Source organism: Lissotriton vulgaris, chromosome 10 (assembly GCF_964263255.1).
Source record: "Lissotriton vulgaris chromosome 10, aLisVul1.2, whole genome shotgun sequence".
NCBI lineage: Eukaryota > Metazoa > Chordata > Amphibia > Caudata > Salamandridae > Lissotriton > Lissotriton vulgaris.
The window spans coordinates 31,252,338-31,271,246 of NC_141698.1; the positions used below are offsets into that span (position 1 = coordinate 31,252,338).

The 18,909-nt window shown below is 49.9% G+C and overlaps 1 protein-coding gene across 2 annotated transcripts in view; it reads left to right on the plus strand.

Moving 5' to 3' along the window:
• The first annotated feature begins 699 nt into the window (after positions 1-699).
• SLC38A5 (solute carrier family 38 member 5) overlaps positions 700-18,909 on the plus strand; it is a 418,440-nt gene continuing 400,230 nt past the window's right edge. Inside the window, exon 1 of one of the 2 annotated variants that reach the window (XM_086940341.1) lies at positions 700-824. The gene's annotated coding sequence lies outside the window, so the exon portion shown is untranslated. The remainder of the gene's footprint in view (positions 825-18,909) is intronic. The other variant, XM_086940342.1, reaches the window with a different exon arrangement.

An 18,909-nucleotide genomic window follows, 5' to 3' on the forward strand; every position in this document is an offset into this window, starting at 1 on the left:
CATGAGATGAATGGGCCCTGTGGGTGGGTGGGTGGCACCCCGTGGCCTGCTCTGCGGACCTCGATGGGTGGCACCCCGAGGTCTGCTCTGCGGACCACGCTGCCTCGCCCTCCACCCTCCTGCTGCAGAGGGTGATGTGGCCCCATGTGGTTGAGGTGACAGGGCCCCGTGGGGTGGGTGGCACCCCGTGGCCTGCTCTGCGGACCCCGCGGCCTCTCCTGCACACAGCTCGCTCGCCCTCCACCCTCCTGCTGCAGAGGGTGATGTGGCCCCATGTGGTTGAGGTGACAGGGCCCCGTGGGGTGGGTGGCACCCCGTGGCCTGCTCTGCGGACCCCGCTGCCTCTCCTGCACACAGCTCACTCGCCCTCCACCCTCCTGCTGCAGAGGGTGATGTGGCCCCCTGTGGTTGAGGTGACAGGGCCCCGTGGGGTGGGTGGCACCCCGTGGCCTGCTCTGCGGACCCCGCTGCCTCTCCTGCACACAGCTCGCTCGCCCTCCACCCTCCTGCTGCAGAGGGTGATGTGGCCCCCTGTGGTTGAGGTGGCAGGGCCCCGTGGGGTGGGTGGCACCCCGTGGCCTGCTCTGCGGACCCCGCTGCCTCTCCTGCACACAGCTCACTCGCCCTCCACCCTCCTGCTGCAGAGGGTGATGTGGCCGCCTGTGCCTGTGACGCGCCTGAAACCCGAGCTGCCTCCTCCACGAAACTTTCTCTACTCCCAGCCTCGGCTGCTGCCTGCAGCGCCTCCTGCCTTCGCCCCCCCTGGCTCTGGGCGCTACCAGCCCCCCACTGCCCCCGCCGACCCCGGGACAGTCCGACTGCAGGTGAGGGGCTTCTGGGCGCTGGGAGCTGTGAAGGGCACCCTTTGGGAGCCCGCGGTGGGTGCTCCGGTCCGTGGGGGGTTCTTGGTGGGACGTTACTGTGGGTCGAGGGCTGGCACTCTCACGCCCTGCATGGGTTGTGAGTTCGTGCGTGGTTGTGAGTGCGCCTGTGTTGTAGGGGTGTGCGTGGCATCAGCGGAGGCTCTGCTGGGCGTGCATGTGCTGTGGAATGTGTGCGTGTCAGTTGTGTGTGGGCAAAGCCTCCGAGTGCACTTGTGAATCGCTGGCCTGCTGTGGGGTGTGTGCACGTGTCGTGGGGAAAGTGTTGTGCGTGTGTTGCTGTGGCAGTGCCTTGTCTAGTTGAGTCTCTGTTGTGAGTTGCGACTTTGCTGTGTGAGGTGACCATGACCTGAGTTGTGTCGGTGTGTTTGTGATCTGTGCCTACGAACTGGTGCTGCCTCAGGCATGTACGTGTGTTGTGGGCGGCAGAGATGGTGTGTGCGTAGCATTTTGCGTGAGTTGCGTGAGATGGCCGTGCTTTGTAGCCATAAGCCTGTAGTGTGGTGTTTCATGCACATGTGTGTGATGCGATGTCTTGTGACTTGTGTGTTTTGTAGATTTGTGTCAGTGTTGTGGTGTTTTATGTAAGTGTAAGGTAACGTTGGCTTGTGTTGTGTCAGTTTGTGACATGTGCCTAGGAAGTGGTTTTGTCTGCACGTGCGTGTGGTGTGTAGCAGAAAGGGTTTGTGGGTAGCATTGTGTGTGTGTTGCGTGAGACGGCATGCTTTGTAACCATATGCCTGTAGATTGGCGTTTCATGCACGTGTGGTGCCATGTCTTGTGTGTTTTGTAGACGTGTTTGTGTTGTGGTGTTTCATGTAAGTGTAAGGTGACGTTGGCTTATGTTGTGACAGTGGTTGTGACGTGCCTACAAAGTGGTGTTTGCATGTGCGTGGTAGAGATGGTTTGTGAGCACCATTGTGTGTGTGTGATGGCGGTGCTTGGTAGCCCTGTGCCTGTAATGTGGTGTTTCATGCATATATGGTGCGTTGTCTTGTGTTTGTATTTTGCGGTCGTGTGTATGTATGCGCGTCAGAGAGTGCGTGTTGTGGTTGGGGCGGAGTTCTTATCCCCCCCGCCCCCCCCCCCCCCCCCCATTCCACAGATGCATGTGAGCAGACAATTCATAATAATTACACGGCAGGTCGCGGTGACCGGGGCTGACATTTTTTAAGCTTGAATGAATAATGAATGGCATTACAAGTGAAGGGGCTGGGGGTCGAGGGGGCAGGAAGCGGGCGGGGAGGGGCGGGCCGGGCCCGGGGAGTTGAACTTGGCCGAGCTCCGCCGCAGTCTCAAGTTTCTGCTGGTGCCCCCGGGGGCCCGGGGTGGGTGGGGAGGGCGGGCTCCGGGTCTGGAGGACTCTCCTGCACGTACACGAGGGAGCATGCACCCTCCATCACGAGGAGGCGGCGCCCCCTGCTGGCCGGCGCCTTCCTCGCTCGCCACGTGCTCTTTGTTTCAAGCCGAATCACCACTCCGGTGAGCCTGCAGCTCCGGAGGTCAATGCGCTTGCTGCTGACATCTGTGTGTTGAATATGATTGGGTGACCAGAATGCTGGTTTTATAAATTACATTTTATTTATTTTCTTAGTGCTTCTTCTGTGTTCCTATGTTGCTAAGAGTTGTCATTCTGTGCAGCACGGTTGATGTAAAATTGTAGTTCTTCTTCTATGTTTGCAACATGTCCCAGTTTTTGGTTCTCAAGATCTGGTCACCCTAAATATGATTGTCCGAGATGTTAAGGGCCTCATTTACAAGTCCCTTGCGCGGCCCGTACGTCAATTTTTACCATATTAAAAGTGAGGCACAGGCGGCGCACAGACCTTGTAAACAAGCCCCTAAGGGGCAGATTTACAATAACTGGCGCCTCCCCAGGGATGCGCCAGTTATTGTGCGCCGCAGCTCTGCCACCCATAGTGCGCCGCATTTACAATGCGGGGCACCATGGGGCAAAAACGGCACAAATGCGTGACGCATCTGTGCCGTAAGGGTGGCGCATCGCTGGAGTCGCGTCGCAAGCGCGATGCAACTCCAGCAATGCTCAGGGCAGCCCAATACTTAACATGCTGCGTCAGTCCTTACGCCTGCAGGTGTAAGGAATTGACGTAGCAGCGTCGCGGAAGTGCCTGCGTGAAATCTTGTAGATTTCACGCAGGCACTTTTGCGAGGCGCACAGGCGCCGGAACGCCCACCCTGCGTGGGAACGCCCCCATTGTGGCGCTGGGCTTTATAACGTGACACATCTCCCTAGATGCGTCACGTTTTAAATGCCTCGCAGGGATGCACCACGTTTACGCTGCAGTTGTGTCACGCAAGGCGGCGTAAACGTGGCGCAAGGGGCTTGTAAATCTGCCCCAAGGTGCTTCCAGCCAGCGCAAACCTAAAAACAAAATAGCAAAAGTTAAAAAGCATGAACCCTACCTAATAAAGTAGCGTAGACGGCTAATAAGCCGGCTGAGGAGATCTGTGTGTAACCACTGTTTCATGGGTGAAAGTGGCATTATGGTTGCACACAGGGTTAATGTGCCTACTGCCCAAGCAGGCTTTTACAATGGTAAGTGGCTGTATACTGACTTCTGTTCGAGCTTTGTGATGTGAGGCCCCACACAAATCTTAAATTCATTCTTTAAGTGGGATGAAAAAGGTGGGAATTCTCTAAAAGAGGCGTGGCCAATGAAGTGGAACCCTTTCCAAGGGGTGTGGCCTATTACTAAAGGGTGAAACTTAACCCATGCAAACTAAAATCTTGTTCTTCACCCAGCGTGCCACCCGACCTGCATTTGTGGGCCTTTCTAGGAGTTTGCTGTTATTGCACCTGGACATGTCACACAACAACCAACACATGTACACCTAAAACAATCCAGCACTATTGATTTTGCCAATGCTTGTTAGCTGTAACAGAATTGATGTGATAAATTACAATCGAAAATATTTCAATTCTGAAAATAGCAGACTATGAATTGAATTTTAAAAATGTCTATGTAAGGGGTGGGGAGTGGTCTTCGACGTGCCTTAGACTCCACCATTCAACCCCTCACACCACCTTCTTGTGCAGACTAGCCATCATTATGCATTTATGGCCCTTTTCTCCTCATATCTTCCTGAAATCTTCCATACGCACACCTCACACTTCACTGGCACATTTGCAACTAATGCTCTCTAAAGAGGCCAAAACTTGGATGTGCGTGTAGTCTGCACACCTCATTGGCTCATGAAAGGCACAGGGAGAAACTCACACTGTCTGCCTCAACTCCAGAGTTCTCCCTCCAGAAGAGACTCCAACGCACACAAAACGCCTCCGCATGCCTCATCCTCGGACTCCCACGCCACACCCTCATCATCGCCCACCTGAAAGACCTGCACTGGCTCCCGGTCAACAAGAGGATCACCTTCAAACTCCTCACCCACGCCCACAAAGCACTCCACACGCCGGACCAACATACCTCAACGAACGACTGTCCTTCTACACACCGAACCGCCAGCTTCGCTCGCAGCCCTCACCCTCGCTACCGTCCCACGCATCCGCCGGGCGACCACCGGCGGCAGATCTTTCTCCCACCTCGCCGCAAAGACATGGAACACCCTCCCCACCCAGCTGCGCCGGACCCAGGACCTGCCGACCTTCAGGAGACTCCTCAAAACTTGGCTGTTTGGCCAGTAGCTGTCCCCCCACCCCCTCAACGCCTTGAGACCCTCACAGGTGAGTAGTGCGCGCTGCAAGTGCTTTGTTGATTGATTGATTGATTGATTGATTCAATGGCCGTGATAGACACCCACCCACCTACGGAATGCACTAAACCACCTGGAGGTGACTCAGTTCAAAGTATAAACCACACCGGAGTCAGATGCTGCATGGAAAAACTACAGAAGCAACACTTTGAAAAAAGCAAATACTCTTGGGGAATGCAAGATGAAGTAAAGCGTGTGAAATGTAAACAGAGACTGCATGTCTGATGAGCAAAACATTAAAGGCTTTTACTGTCCTTGATGAGGGAGAGTTTTTTTCCCAGTTAAGGAAATGAATTTAGAGCCCAATAGGGACCTGCTTCAAAGTTGTTTTTTGTTGCTGCCGGGCCTAAGACCCAGAGGGACCCGGCCCACTTAAAGCCCCCTCTTATGTTGATTTGGCCCAATGTTTCCAGTCTTCGGCCATCTGCAGGGCAACCGAAAAATGTGACTATGCAGCTTTTCCTGCGCATATGTGATTTTGCTGCACTCACCAAGTAGTTTCCCACTCAGTGCATAATTTACAGATTTTAACAAAAAATTGCTGTTCGCTCTGACTGATAAAGTTAAAAAAATCGCCACACTATAGGCTATAGGCTTTTTTTTAGCTGTTAATTACAGTGCATTATTACAAAAATATATATATATGTACAAGGGCTCAGGGTTTGGCTCTGGAGTACATAGACGTATGCAAGGGTTGTCCCTCTCTGGACTGGAAACAAGCATCCTGGGACCGGTTTCGGGGCATCACCCCTCATCAGCCAAGCTTAGTAGTGCGGTGCTGCGTCACCGTCTTGGGTTACAATTGTGCTCCGTGGCACAGCCCTGTGGCATGACATGCCTCATGGTAAACATACCATTCTAATGCATGTTTACCTTGGGTGATGCATGAACGGTGCATGTTAGCCACAAGCCCGCAGACACATTGGCAGCGCACTAAAATCCCCATAAACAACATTGTAAAGTTGAGCATTTACACCATTTGAGCAAAAAAGTGAATCCACTTGAAGGAAATGTTGCCCTGTCTAGTTCACATTTGCATTAAACTGGCTCACTCAATTTATAAAGTTTTTTTTGGTGTGAAAAGGCGCCCTGCGGCCTTGAGCGGGGCTCTTTGTAGCCCCATATGGCCCCGTCCCATGGTGTTCATCAGGGGTGCTTTAGCGCCGCACTATGGAGCTATCACCCAATGGATCTATTTTGCAGGCCCACTTCACACGACTCTCTGGAGGGTGGACCCTAATAACAAATGGATGCTCGTGGTCTAATTCTGGTCCCACAGCAAATTGTAAGGTTTTTTATTTGCAGCATTTTAAAGCAGGAGTTGAGCCATGAAGGGCTCTTTGGCGCTCTGCGGATCACAGACAAAATCATCACGGGAGGGAGTACACTTTGTACAATTCAGCAGGGAACTCATTCATAAAACTGATGAAGGGGTAAGGAAATCAGACTTAGAGTCGAATCCTACAAAGGAATATATGTGACACAGGTGATGTAATCCGGGGTGTTAGACCCTGCTCCTTTCGCTCACACCAGACCCACTATTAAGCGGTCTCTTTCTGCTCAAGAACATTACTCTTGGTTCAACGCCCGAATTTGGGTCCTCTTTTTAGGTCGAGCATTCGGAACCTCTTGTATATACTTTAGTATATACTTATATGTGTATGTACTTTGTGGGCTCTGGAGATCAGCCCTAGCACTTGTCTGCTTCCACTTAGGGTCTTTATTTCTGTTCAACTGCCTCTATTTAACTGTCTTGATAGAAAACGACCAGCAGAGGTCAGTGAAATATCAGAATAACTTTAGCATTCTCTAGATTCCAGTCCAAAGAAAATGTCTTCCACGAGCACCCGTAGACAATAATATTTTTTTCAAATCTTGTATTTTCAGTGATATGACCACCAAAGGCCCTGATTCTATATTAAAAACAGAGCTTTGGACTATACTATTTCCTGCTTAAAGGCAATATTTCTCTCCATGTGTTCCCAAACATGGCGTGTCACCCAGTTTGGTGCTTACTTTCCCTCCATGTTAAAGAACAAAATATGTGTCAGCACCCAGGCTAATGTGCTGCAGAGCTAAATGCATGTAAGGTCCCAAAGACGATACCGATTGCATTGCAAATGCTTGTTTGGAGCTTGTGTTTGGTCATGAGGGCGCTTTTGACGGTGCTCTTAGTTGGAAGCCTCATGGTTGGTTATAAGGGCGCTCTTGACGGCGCTCCTAGTTGGAAGCCTCATGGTTTGTTATGAGGACGCTCTTGACGGCGCTCCTAGTTGGAAGCCTCATGGTTTGTTATGAGGACGCTCTTGACGGCGCTCCTAGTTGGAAGCCCCAAGGTTGGTTATGAGGGCGCTCTTGACGGCGCTCTTAGTTGGAAGCCCCATGGTTGGTTATGAGGGTGCTCTTGACGGCGCTCCTAGTTGAAAGCCCCATGGTTGGTTATGAGAGCGCTCTTGATGGCACTCCTAGTTGGAAACCCCATGCTTGGTTATGAGGGCGCTCTTGACGGCACTCCTAGTTGGAAGATCAATGGTTGGTTATGAGGGCGCTCTTGACGGTGCTCCTAGTTGGAAGCTCCATGGTTGGTTATGAGGGCGCTCTTGACGGCACTCTTAATTGGAAGCCCCATGATTGGTTATGACGGCAATCTTAGTTGGAAGCCCCATGGTTGGTTATGAGGGCGCTCTTGACGGCGCTCCTAGTTGGAAGCCCCATGGTTGGTTATGAGGGCGCTCTTGACGGCGCTCCTAGTTGGAAGCCCCATGGTTAGTTATGAGGGCGCTCTTGACGGCGCTCCTAGTTGGAAGCCCCATGGTTGGTTATGAGGGCGCTCTTGACGGCGCTCCTAGTTGGAAGCCCCATGGTTGGTTATGAGGGCTCTCTTGACAGCGCTCCTAGTTGGAAGCCCCATGGTTGGTTATGAGGGCGCTCTTGACGGCGCTCCTAGTTGGAAGCCCCATGGTTGGTTATGAGGGCGCTCTTGACGTCGCTCTTAGTTGGAAGCCCCATGGTTGGTTATGAGGGGGGCGTTCTTGATGGCGCTCCTAGTTGGAAGCCCCATGGTTGGTTATGAGGGTGCTCTTGACGGCGCTCCTAGTTGGAAGCCCCATGGTTGGTTATGAGGGCGCTCTTGACGGCGCTCCTAGTTGGAATCCCCATGGTTAGTTATGAGGGCGCTCTTGACGGCGCTCCCAGTTGGAAGCCCCATGGTTGGTTATGAGGGCGCTCTTGACGGCGCTCCTAGTTGGAAGCCCCATGGTTGGTTATGAGGGCTCTCTTGACGGCGCTCCTAGTTGGAAGCCCCATGGTTGGTTATGAGGGCGCTCTTGACGGCGCTCCTAGTTGGAAGGCCCATGGTTGGTTATGAGGGCGCTCTTGACGGCGCTCCTAGTTGGAAGCCCCATGGTTAGTTATGAGGGCGCTCTTGACGGCGCTCCTAGTTGGAAGCCCCATAGTTGGTTATGAGGGCGCTCTTGACGGCGCTCCTAGTTGGAAGCCCCATGGTTGGTTATGAGGGCTCTCTTGACGGCGCTCCTAGTTGGAAGCCCCATGGTTGGTTATGAGGGCGCTCTTGACGGCGCTCTTAGTTGGAAGCCCCATGGTTGGTTATGAGGGGGGCGTTCTTGATGGCGCTCCTAGTTGGAAGCCCCATGGTTGGTTATGAGGGCAAAGTGGAATAGAGTGTTTCCCTTGGCACAGTTTATTCGTTAAGCCCACATGTTAACTTTGGATATTTAAACATTTAAACACTATAAAACAAACCAATACGTATATAAAAAGGCTGATATAAATTTATTTTTCTTAAAAACAATGACAGTCACAAATTTAAAAAATATGGTGTTACCATATTACACATGATAAAAACAAAGGGAAGAAAGCAAAAAACCTTTTCTTCTAACAATTTATAATGCAACTGAACACAATATCAGAAGGAAAATCAATGACGAGCTCAATGGACAGTACAGGATAAATAAATCAAATTCTGCTACACCACAACAAAGAGAGACACATAAAGACAATACAATTTTGTCATTCCAGCTATGGCACACCGAGTGTATCAATCTCAGACTGGCAATCTTGGGTACATATACTTATTGTACTTTGCAAAATTGACACGGTTACTCAGTTGTGCAATTCGTTTTGCGTCGACGCGTTTCGATGGCTTATTTCATATTCTTGCCATCTTTTTCAAGACTGTTGTATTTTCGTCTCCCTTTATCAGCGGCACTGGATGGTTGCCTTAAATTAGAAGTTCCTATGAGCAAACATATGGCCATCAGTATCTATTTTATATTGCCAATTTAATCATTACATTACCGCACCTATCCCTAGTGCAATCAAACTTTATACATCCAAGGTAGTGTACATCTTGTTTAAAAAAACCTCTCAATTTCATTTCTTATTTGCTATGTTAGAACCATTTTTCTAACCACCCTTAGCGACTCCATCAGGTTATACCAATGTCTCATCATTAGTAGCCAACTTAGTACCTACAGTTATCCAATCTTACCATGTGTGCTATTACAATTCAATGTCACCCACCCGCATATTGGCAGTATAGACTTATACTTGGACTGAATTCAATACACACGGGTTAGGGTCAGTTTTTACCTTTTATGTCATATTTAGGAAGAATTTCTCTGTTTGTCCTGCACAGGCATATTATAGGGCAGGGCTAGTCTGAAAGATAAGGAGATATTTACAGCTCCGCATTTTACACTATTGTAGATCCATTACTTAGATCTCCTAGAGTTGGCTTGCTTTTTACATTTTATACCTGCTAGGGATTTCCTTGCTGCTTGTTCTTTCCACGTGATAAAATCAAGTCAACAGTCCTGCGCAGGGGTTATCTGTAAAAAAGTATATATTGGTCCTTCACTGCCGCTTATCATTAAACATTTTAATTTATCTTAATCATTAGGACTTCTAATCCGGATTTACCTTTATTTATTATTATCTAGTTGGCGGTAACCCCCTGGTCGCGTCTGCTGGAAGGGCACGTCCCGCCTTATTTAAAAATTGCTTGTCTCTAGTGATAGATAATGCATATTTGTTAAATTTTGCCACCCCCTATTTTACTAGGATGCCTTCTTAGGCCTTTTCAACACGACCCACCTTGCTCATTCAGTCGCAGTGTTTGGTACGGAGCGGATACTTGGCCGGGTCAGTCTTTTAATCTGAGAGGCAAAGAGAGGATAGCAGGAGCAAAAGTTAATGTCTATTCTTCCTCCCTCTCACACCTTCCAAACGCTACATTCTAGCCTTCTTACCTTGCAAAGCGGCAGCACTTGTCTCTCCACTCCCGTGCCGTTGCAATCCTACGTCTGGTTTCCCGTAGCGTTCTGAATTACCCGCGCTTCGTTCCTCTTTTTAAAGCCCACTGATTGGTTACATCCAAATCAGCTGGGTAACTATAATGAGCAGACGGATGTTATTAGACCGTGATTTCCGCTTTTTCCTATGCGTGCCTCGCCTCTTTTTCATTTATTGTGTGCGAGCCAGCCCACTGGGCGGATCCCATAGTTGTTTTGTGCACGCATCCTAAAATGCGTGCTAAGCCTCGCTTTGGTGCGACTTTCGCGGCTCGATTATTTTTTTTTTTTTTTTTTTTTTTTTTATATTTGTATTATTGGGTCCGTACTTGTTTGTTTATATCCACACCATTTGCGGATTACTGATCACTCCTATTACTCTATTTAAATAGGGCATGCGTGCTCTTTAATGCTCCATTTGCATGTACCTATTAATTTATTTGCCACCATTGTTTTTATGTGATACTAATGCACCGCAGTATACAGTTTGAATCTCAGAGTATAACAAAGGGGCAAAACACACGGGCATAATGATTTTCTTACATTCATCCTATTACTAGAGAGGTCAAGTAGTTAGCGGATTTCCTCAATTATTTTTACAGGTTTGTAGGCTCTGGTTCTTTTAATTATTAGTTAGTCTCGTTATTCCAGGTTACTTTTAATTATAGGCTACAATTTTCATCCAGTCTTCTTTGGAATTTAAACCCTTGTCCACTGTGTCTAGAAAACACATAAACCATTGTTCTCGTGTTTTTCTTAGGGCATCTATGTTGCCCCCTCTTCTGCTTACAATTATTTTCTCTAGAGTGTACCATGTAAATTCATTACACCCATGGTTTTCTTTTTGGTAGTGGTGTACTAGGGGAGCATTATCTTTCTTATTTTTCAGTGAGGATCTGTGTTCCAGTAATCTTGTACGCAGCTCCCTGCCTGTCTCGCCTACATAGCCTAACCCGCAAGGGCAGACTAGCAAGTAGACTAGATTTTTGCTCCTGCAATTATTAAGAGTCCTTGGTACCAAAGTTTTGCCATTGAATACCAGTTTCTTTGTTTCAATACAGTTCGGGCATATTGAACAGGTTCCACATTTGTGGTTTCCTGTTGCTTTGTTCTTATTAGCCAGGGTGGTTTGTACCAAGGTAGACGGGTTTTTGTATGTCTTGACCAGAGCATTCTTGATTGTTTTATTTCGTCTGAACGAAAACAGGGGCTTTGGTATCGGTGCTGGGAGACCCGTATTAATGATCTTCCAGTTCCGATTTACTATATTTTTAATTTTGTTACTGAGACCCGAATATTGGCTGACGAACACAATTCTGTTGTCCGCCATGTTTTTCTTGGCCCTATCAATCTCTAATAGATTTTCTCTGTTGTAAAATCTGGCCCTCTTCATGGATTGTTTGATTAACTTTTTTGGGTACCCTCTCTCACCCAGTTTTTTGCTCATTTTTTCTGCATGTTCATAGAAATCTGTTAGACTTGTACAATTTCGACGCAATCTTAAAAATTCTCCAAAGGGAATATTGTCCTTTTGGGACTTTGGATGATTGCTTTGGTACTGGAGGAGGGTATTTTTGTCTGTCGGCTTAGTATATAATTCGACTTCCAAAAAACCCTCAACCTCTTTAATTTTTATATCTATGAAACGGTGCCAGTGGGACACATTTTCAAAATAGGGTGCCAGTTCATTGTAAATGTGTTTGTCTTCAAAATGCCCGACATATAGGCATGCCAGGCTGGGGGCACATGTAGCCCCCATACTGGTCCCTTTGACTTGTTTAAACAGCTCATCCTTGAATAAAAAGAGGTTGTTTTTTAATACCAGTTCTGCACAGCCAATGATAAAATCTTTATTTCCTCCACCAAGATCCTTCCCCTCCAAAATAGATGATAGTACTTGGATGGTGTGGTCTTGGGGGATATTGGTATATAGAGCTTCGTTGGTTATGAGGGCACTCTTGACGGCGCTCTTAGTTGGAAGCTCCATAGTTCATTACGAGGGCGCTCTTGACGGAGCTCCTAGTTGGAAGCTCCATAGTTGGCTACGAGGGCGCTCTTGACGGCACTCCTAGTTGGAAGCCCCATGGTTGGTTATGAGGGCGCTCTTGACGGCACTCTTAATTGGAAGCCCCATGGTTGGTTATAACGGCGCTCTTAGTAGGAGCTCCCTGGGTTCGTGTTTGCTCAAGTGGGCTCTCTTCATTAGGGGATTATGTTTGGTTTTGAGGCCATCTTAGTTGGATGCCCTCAAGTTCTTTAAGTTGGAGGTCCTTGTATGGCTATGATGTTGCTCTTCTTTGGTGGATCATGTGTGGTTTTGAGGGCGGTATTTGCAGGAGCCCAGGTTTGACTGTTGATTGATCTTCTTTGTTAGCTTGACTTTGGTTATGAGAGTGCGCTTATTTGGAAGCCCATGTTGAGTTACGAGGGTGTTATTTTAGCTAGAACCCTGTTTGGTTATTAGGGTGCTCAGGTTTGTGTTCTCTGGTTTGATTAAGTGAGTGCGTGTCTTTGGGATTACTGTTTGATTATAAGGGTGAGCTTCTTTGTAGGCGCATGTTTGGCAATGAGGACGCCTTTCTTTTGTGGCTTATGTTTGGGTTTGAAGGCACTGTTAGTCGGGCTCCCACGTTTGGTTACGAGGGTGCTTTAAGTTGGAGGCCCATTGTTGGTTATGAGGTTGCTCTTTCTTGGTAGTCATGTTTGGTTTTGATGGCGCTTTTAGTTGGAGCCCATGTTGGGTTGGCGAGCGCTCCTCTTTGTGGGCTTGTGTTGGGTTATAAAGTTGCTCTTCGTTGAGGACTGTCAACGTTGGTCCTTGGGACTGCTCCCTGGAAACAGCGGGAGTAGTGGATGTGCACACCATACAACAACAATACTTTGGATATTGGACTTACTGTGGGAGATTATTGGGGGAGGTGCCTTGTGTGTTTTTTAGGCTTACTGTTTCGCTTTGGTCGTATATTCGTTGAGGGCTGTGTTCGGTTATGAGGGCGCTCGTAGTCGGAGGTCCATGTTTGGTAGGAGAGTTGCTCTTAGTTGGAGGACTGTGTTTGCATATGAGTGAGCTCTTCTGATTATGAGGAAGATCTTCCCAGATGACCCATGTTTGGTTATGAGGTCGCTCCTCGCGGCAGCCCCTTGTTTAGTTATGAGGGAGCTGTTCCCTGGAGCCCCGTGTTTGGTTATGAGGGCATCTTCGCTGGAGCCCCATTTGGGTATGAGGGTGCTCTTAGTTGGAGGTCTGCGTTTGTTTAGGAGTGAGCTCTTCTGGTTATGAGGAAGATCTTCGCTGGCTCCCCATGTTTGCTTATGAGGGCGCTTGTAGCTAGAGGTCCATGTTTGGTACGAGAGTTGATCTTAGTTGGAGGTCTGTGTTTGCGTATGAGTCTGCTCCTCTGTTTATGAGGGTGCTCTTCGCTAGAGGTCCATGTTTGGCAATGAGGGTGCTCGTAGCTGGAGTCTCATGTTTGGTTATGACGGCGCTCGTAGCTGGAGGCCCATATTTGGTTATGACGGCGCTCCTCACAGGAGTCCCATGTTTAATTATGGGGGCGCTTGTAGCTGGAGGCCCATTTCTGGCTATGAGTGTGCTTTTCTGGTTATGCGGAAGATCTTCCCTGGAGACCCATATTTGATTATGAGGGTGTTTTGGCTAGAGCCCCATATTTGTTTATAAGGGCGCCCTCGCCTGGAGCTCCATGTTTAGTTATGGGGGCGTTCCTCGCTGGAGGCCCATGTTTGGTTGAAGGCGCTCTTCCCTGGAGGCCCATGTTTGGTTGAAGGCGCTCTTCCCTGGAGCTCCATGTTTAGTTATGAGGGCGCTCTTCGCTGGAATCCCATGTTTGGTATGAGGGCGCTCGAAGCTGGAGGCCCATGTTTGGTTATGAGGGCGCTCGTAGCTCGAGGCCCATGTTAGGTTATCAGGGGGCTCGTAGCTGGAGACCCATGTTTGGTTATGAGGGCGCTCTTCGCTGGAACCCCATGTTTGGTATGAGGGCGCTCTTCGCTGGAACTCCATGTTTATTTATGAAGGCGTTCCTCACTGGAGGCCCACGTTTGTTTATGAGGGTGCTCGTAGCTGGAGGTCCATGTTTGGTTATGAGGGCGCTCGTAGCTGGAGACCCATGTTTGGTTATGAGGGCGCTCGTAGCTGGAGGCCCATGTTTGGTTGAGGGCGCTCGTAGTTTCAGGCCCATTCTTGGTTATGAGGGCGCTCCTAGCAGGAGTCTCATGTTTGGTTGAGGGCGCTCGTAGTTTCAGGTCCATGTTTGGTTATGAGGGCGCTCCTCGCAGAAGTCCCATGTTTGGTTGAGGGCGCTCGTAGTTTGAGACCCATGTTTGGTTATGAGGGCGCTTGTAGCTGTAGACCCATGTTTGGTTATGAGGACGCTCATAGCTGGAGGCCCATGTTTGGTTATGGGGGCGCTCTTCCCTGGAGCTCCATGTTTGGTTATGAGGGCATTCCTCGCAGGAACCCCATGTTTGGTTATGAGGGCGCTCATAGCTGGAGGCCCATGTTTAGTTATGAGGGCGTTCCTCACTGGAGGCCCACGTTTGGTTATGAGGGCGCTCGAAACTGGAGGCCCATGTTTGGTTATGAGGGCGCTCGTAGCTGGAGATCCATGTTTGGTTATGAGGGCGCTCGAAGCTGGAGGCCCATGTTTGGTTATGAGGGCGCTCGTAGCTCGAGGCCCATGTTAGGTTATGAGGGCGCTCGTAGCTGGAGACCCATGTTTGGTTATGAGGGCGCTCGAAGCTGGAGGCCCATGTTAGGTTATCAGGGGGCTCGTAGCTTGAGACCCATGTTTGGTTATGAGGGCGCTCTTCGCTGGAACCCCATGTTTGGTATGAGGGCGCTCTTCGCTGGAACTCCATGTTTATTTATGAAGGCGTTCCTCACTGGAGGCCCACGTTTGTTTATGAGGGTGCTCTTAGCTGGAGGTCCATGTTTGGTTATGAGGACGCTCGTAGCTGGAGGCCCGTGTTTGGTTGAGGGCGCTCGTAGTTTCAGGCCCATTTTTGGTTATGAGGGCGCTCCTAGCAGGAGTCTCATGTTTGGTTGAGGGCGCTCGTAGTTTGAGACCCATGTTTGGTTATGAGGGCGCTCTTCGCTGGAACCCCATGTTTGGTATGAGGGCGCTCTTCGCTGGAACTCCATGTTTATTTATGAAGGCGTTCCTCACTGTAGGCCCACGTTTGTTTATGAGGGTGCTCGTAGCTGGAGGTCCATGTTTGGTTATGAGGACGCTCGTAGCTGGAGACCCATGTTTGGTTATGAGGGCGCTCGTAGCTGGAGGCCCGTGTTTGGTTGAGGGCGCTCGTAGTTTCAGGCCCATTTTTGGTTATGAGGGCGCTCCTAGCAGGAGTCTCATGTTTGGTTGAGGGCGCTCGTAGTTTCAGGTCCATGTTTGGTTATGAGGGCGCTCCTCGCAGAAGTCCCATGTTTTGGTTGAGGGCGCTCGTAGTTTGAGACCCATGTTTGGTTATGAGGGCGCTTGTAGCTGTAGACCCATGTTTGGTTATGAGGGCGCTCATAGCTGGAGGCCCATGTTTGGTTATGAGGGCGCTCTTCCCTGGAGCTCCATGTTTGGTTATGAGGGCGTTCCTCGCAGGAACCCCATGTTTGGTTATGAGGGCGCTCATAGCTGGAGGCCCATGTTTAGTTATGAGGGCGTTCCTCACTGGAGGCCCACATTTGGTTATGAGGGCGCTCGAAGCTGGAGGCCCATGTTTGGTTATGAGGGCGCTCGTAGCTGGAGATCCTTGTTTGGTTATGAGGGCGCTCGAAGCTGGAGGCCCATGTTTGGTTATGAGGGCGCTCGTAGCTCGAGGCCCATGTTAGGTTATGAGGGGGCTCGTAGCTGGAGACCCATATTTGGTTATGAGGGCGCTCGAAGCTGGAGGCCCATGTTTGGTTATGAGGGCGCTCGAAGCTGGAGTGTTTGGTTATGAGGGCGCTCGAAGCTGGAGGCCCATGTTTGGTTATGAGGGCGCTCGTAGCTGGAGACCCATGTTTGGTTATGAGGGCGCTCGAAGCTGGAGTGTTTGGTTATGAGGGCGCTCGAAGCTGGAGTGTTTGGTTATGAGGGCGCTCGAAGCTGGAGTGTTTGGTTATGAGGGCGCTCGTATCTGGAGTCCCATGTTTGGTTATGACGGCGCTCGTAGCTGGAGACCCATGTTTGGTTATGAGGGCACTCATAGCTGGAGGCCCATGTTTTGTTATGAGGGCACTCTCAGTTGGGGACTAGTGTTTAGATGCGAGGGTCTTCTTTTTGGGGGCTAGGTTGAGGTTTTGAGGTGCTCTTAGTTATGAGGCACTGTTCCTCGGAGGCCTATGTTTGGATATAAGGGTGGTCTTATTTGGCGACTCGCATCTGGATGCTCTTAGTGGAGAGCCTGTGTGTGGCAATGGGCGCTCTCAAGCAGCGAGACTGCGGCAACTAAGAGAACAGGACATAAATCCACGCCATCAGATGCACCTTCCGTGGCCTTCTCTTGCCTCTCCTCCCTGCCAGCCCTCTGTCCATCCTGGGGCCTTGTTCCTCACTCTGGTCGTCATCTTCGCCTCCATCTTGCTCCTCTTCTAACAGTTCTATGCTGTTCTGGCTCTTGGCTTCATACCCGAGTGGACTTGCTGGTTGAGCTCTACGCTTGTCCCTCTGGGGTCGCCACTGGCTTGTCCCTCTGGGGTCGCCACGGGCTTGTCCCTCTGGGGTCGCCACGGGCCAGTGTTCAACCAGCCTAATTGGTATCTTTACACAAAGGTCAGAAAAAAGGTAGGTAAATCAGAAATATCACGTGGTCTGCACCCTTGGAATAAAAATATAAAGGTCCAAACACAAGAAGAAATCAGGTGAAGAGTTGTTTCGTGCTGTGTGGATTATTTCTCATTGGTGATCAAATCAGCCAGAGTTATAATTGCAGGTTAAAAAGAATATTCTGCATTTTACACAAATTCTGACTCAACTAGCTGGAATGGGCCCTTCCAGCATCTCAAAACGCTAATAAATGGCGGTCTTTTTTTCTGAAAAAGGAGAGGCCACTTACCTCCCCCCTGCTGGTGGAGCTCTCTGTCGGCAGCACCTAAGTATGGGGGGGAGGCATGGGGTCTTCTAATCTAGACACCGTCTCAGACGATGCTGCGGGGTCACAGGGCCGAGTGAAGACCCTAACACGAGGAATAGGAGGCCAGGGGCTCAGTGAAATGGAGTCTGGAGCGGGAGCACGTGACCACTCCCCTTGATTGCAGAATGTCTCGAGGGGGCGCTGTGCAGGTAGGCTTAGAGTTACTTTGCCAGTGGTGCGGGCGTGCGCGAGGCGCCCTGCTTTGGATCAGGGCCACAGTGGGCCCGCGGTGCCATGAAGGGCCCTTCTTGGACCACGCACACTCCACAGGGCGAAGCCACAGCCTGCACGTGTCTGAAGAGGAAACCATGCACCACTCTTACCTGGAAACGTAATTCTCAACAGAGGAATTCGTAGAGCGTGACCTTGGGCGGGAGAACCGGCTCTGCCGCGTCACTGGGCCTCCTGGTGAACTTTTTGTAGCCAAGTTCGGGGCAAAGCGCCGCATGACGTTCGTAAACACCATATACACTGACTCTCTGTAGTTCTTTGTGTCTGGTCCCACTTCGAGTGGACAATCACTGGCCAGGTATGAATGCAGTGTAGTTTAAAAGGCCATGTCCCGGGGCTCCCCCCCCCCCCCCCGCCCTAGTGAACTCACACGTGTGTGTGGTCCCTTTAACACCAGGAGGTGACTGGCATGAATGCTGTGTGGTTTAAAAGGCCATGTCCCGGGGCTCCGCCCCCTCCCAGGCCCTAGTCAACTCACACGTGTGTGCGGTACCTTAAACACCTGAGGCCTTATTTATGAAGGCCTTGCGCCGCCGGTGCGTCACTTTTAAAATGGGAAAAAGTGACGCACCGGCGGCGCAAGGCCTTCATAAATAAGGCCCCAGGAGGTGACTGGCATGTTCAAGCGGTGACGTGCAACCATGGACGCGGGTTGGACTTCAGAAACAGTTTCAAACACGAGGAGCGAGACTTTTCCTGCAGGTTGCTCGGCTCGTGCACAACTTGGGTGAAGAACCTGGGAGTTCACTGCAGTGAACGCAGCGTGAGTTCCGTTGGTGTCTGCTGCTCAGAGCTGGTGTTCCTGCTTCCAACGAGCGAGGCGCGCAGCACCAGTGGTGAACTTTTATCTCAGGAAAGATCCACGCCGCTCCTGTTTAATACAGATTGTATCTAGAGGAACAGCGCGCGGTGACGCGGTGGGCGTCCAAAGAATTTTTTTCAGGGTGGGGACATAATTTAAAAAAAATCAAGATTGCGGCAGCCCGATCTTTGAATTTTTTTTGAAAGGGCAAATGAAAAATCCAGGACACCCATTGCTACAAGTCCATGGGTGCAAATTCTTTTGGGAGTCAGCCGCATGCATGGTCAAATGCCGGGGTTGCTGGAAACCAAGGGTGTCTAATCTGGATTCCACCCCATGATGCATCTTTTTTCCACCTACCTGCACCTCCTGTCTCTTTATCTTATGAATAGCGAGGGTGTCTAATCTTGATTCCACCTCAGGCCTCTTTCTTCCACCATCCTACTCTTCCTGTCTCTTTATCTCATGAATACCGAGGATGCCTAATCTTGATTCCACCCCATGATGCATCTTTTTTCCACCTACCTGTTCCTCCTGTCTCTTTATCTCATGAATACCAAGGGGGTCTGGTCTTCATTCCGCCTCATGCCACTTTCTTCCGCCACCCTACTCTTCGTGCCTCTTTATTTCTCTCTTCCGAGTTCTTTTTCATCCCTGTTTTCCTCCTTTGTCTATCTTTTCCTCTCTTTCTCTGTTTTCTTCCTTTATCCCTCATGCTGTGGATCAGAGTCAGATGGTGAAAAATAAGGACCGGTCCCCTCAAGCGAGTGCCAGTGGGCCCCACCTGCAGCTAGCTCTGGTAGTCAGGATGTGACTTATTTCT